General features: G+C 30.4%; 1 long non-coding RNA gene across 1 annotated transcript; it reads right to left on the bottom strand.

The window, feature by feature from the left end:
• Window positions 1-334: 334 nt before the first annotated feature.
• LOC128250223 (uncharacterized) lies at window positions 335-2,519 on the bottom strand. The gene is made up of 2 exons (XR_008266297.1): window positions 2,278-2,519; window positions 335-612 (listed from the first exon to the last, which is right to left on the bottom strand). It is a non-coding gene; the product is annotated as an uncharacterized LOC128250223 (long non-coding RNA).
• Window positions 2,520-2,786: the final 267 nt, after the last annotated feature.

Below are 2,786 nucleotides of genomic sequence, written 5' to 3'. Positions count from 1 at the left end.
ATTGTTTTTTTAGTATGAACTCATCTTTGATAGGTTATTCTCTGTTCTTTACAAGAGATTGAAGCCTTATATATAAAAAAAAAAATTCTGCACTATTCTGTTTTTATTTTCATTTCTTCATAAAATAATTTTAAAACATTTTATTTTTTATATCTATTTTTTAATTATTTATCTATTTATTTTTAAATTTAGCATTTATCCTCTCTCTCTCTCTAATCACAAGCAGTCTGTTTCAGAAATTTTGTTTTCTCATCAGTGTGATGTGATCTACAGGATTAAGTACATTAATATACTTGGAAGAGTTTATAAAATTAGATAAGAATACTTGAAAAGATTGATAATTTTTCCTTCTTTTATTTTTTTGTTTCATGGATAAAAAAAAATAGCAGCACTTGAAGACATTAGCAAAATATTGGTAAAAATCCATGAAATTCTTCGTTCATTTCAAATCAGATAGAAAGATAGATTTACCAACTGATTTTAAATTGTTTTATGAATTTGAAAAATGTATAGAATGTATATTTTCTCTGTCAAGTTCTTCTCATCTCCATGGCAGACATGAATTTTCTTTTCAGTTCCAAGATAAAAATTAAAAAAACGTAAACCAGTTGTCTGTGAATATAGAGAGGATAAATGTTACATTTTTTTTTTTTAAATTGATACAGAAAATAAAATATTATTTTATAATGATTTTACGAATAAAAAAAAGTAAGACAGTACAGAACATTTTCAGCAAGACTTCTCTGCCTTGAAATGAATATATATTATGTAGAAAATTCCAACTCCATTAAGTAATAGAGATTTTCATTTTGCATGACAATAATCATAAATGGAGAATTTTTGGTAGCTATCAGTCACAAGGATTTAATACAAGGACACATTGCCAAGCCAAGAGCACCATACTATAAACAGGAAATAGTGGAAAACCAAGGACAACATGTTACCTATAAAAAGGGAATGGAAGAGTGTCACAGGCAATATATTCTCTAGAAATAGGGAACAGTGGAGAGTTAAAGGGAGTGTATTCCTTATAAACAGGGGCAGTTGGAGAACCAACAACAACAACATATTTTTTTATAAAGAGGGAATATGGGAGAACCAAAAACGACATATTCCCTATAAGCATGACAGGTTTGAAAGCCAAAGGCAACATATTCCCTATAAATAGGAGTTTGCCTGAGGACAGAGCATGTGTAAGGTATAATTTGTTTTGTCCTTATAGCTAAATATGTGAAGCAGAAAATGATATTCATCTTAGTGGTGTTGATGTGAATTATTTATGATATGAAGGGAGTTTAACTGAGATGTTATTACATCTCCTCTTATGTTAGCTGTATTGTTTTGATACCATGACATGTTGTGTGTATTGAAGTTTTCATAAGTGATAGTGTTTGAGATTGTTAAGGTGTGTCATTTTACAGTATGTTTAGCTTTTTCAGGATATGATTACATGATATATATTGGTTATTTTAGGTTTTTCCCCTTGTATTATACATGTTAAAGCATTTGTCTTCTTTCTAAGTAGGATATTTTTGTTTGTGTCATGTAGTAAAATTTCTTTGGAGCTGAGGACAACTGTAGGAAGGTAATGACAATACTTCTCATATATTTTACGTTGTATTTTCTTTATTGGAATGTTTTAAGCATTATGTTGTTTGTATGTATGAATGTGACCTTATAACAGAGGGGTGATCCTCTAATGCCAATGTTCTCTTTATCTGTTTTGTGCAGAGTGGTTTTGTGCAAATCTTTATCATACTTCATGTCAATCTGTCAGTGTCAATGCTTGACAAGAATTCCAGTCATGATTTGAATATTCATGACCATTCTCAGACATAATGCATTCATATCTATTTTTATCATACTTCATGTCAATCTTTCTGTGTCAAGTTTTCAATGCTTGACAAGAATTCCAGTCATGATTTGAATACTCATGACTATTCTCAGACATAATGCATTCATATCTATTTAATCCAATACAATATATTTTTAAAATTTTATTTTTCAAGTTGGTAGGATAAGATTTGAGGGAAATTTGGCCACTTTTCTAGCATGTCCACATGACTCTACAGTGGCTATCTCAGTAGTAGCATTATTAATATAGAATTTATCTGAAAAGTGAAACTGCAAGAGGTCAGTGTTCTTGGATCAGGAAACAATCTTTGAAAACATGGAAGCAGGAACAAAGCATTGATTGAATTTATCATTGTCTCGCTTGGTTTTAATCCTATTTCCAAACGTAATGTTTTAGAAGAGAGAAAAATATTCTTGACTTACTGCACAACTGGTATTGTTGATTAGTTAGACTTTGCACCAGTGGCTTCTACTTCCAAGTTCTGTGTGCCAAAGTCTATGCATGAAGACTTTATCACCAATATGATATATTCTGCCAGTAGTTGACTGAATGTAATAAAATTACACGAGACAAGTTATAAACATAAATACCCAGCAATCTTTTGATCTGAAGACATTAATAGGTAGATTGATTGACATATTAGATAAATAGATGTTGCTGCAGTTCTCCGTAATATCGTATAACGAAGAGTTATATCTGAAAACTGGATGCAAGTCTGCAATGAAAATTTATGTAAATATTGCCACAGCTTTGGCTAGTAATAAAGAATTTATTGCATGCGAATACAATGTCTGTATAGTTAGTTGCATAGGCGTAACAACATGCCACCATACATGTGTAGGTGTTTATACATGTCTTGTACATGCACAAAATTCACACACACACATACACACAGGAATACCTATGTATATATATATATATATATATATAT

The sequence above is a fragment of the Octopus bimaculoides genome, chromosome 20 (assembly GCF_001194135.2).
Source record: "Octopus bimaculoides isolate UCB-OBI-ISO-001 chromosome 20, ASM119413v2, whole genome shotgun sequence".
In the NCBI taxonomy this organism is placed as follows: domain Eukaryota; kingdom Metazoa; phylum Mollusca; class Cephalopoda; order Octopoda; family Octopodidae; genus Octopus; species Octopus bimaculoides.
Note: the sequence above shows the minus strand (reverse complement) of the source record. Positions and strands in the feature narration are given on the sequence as shown.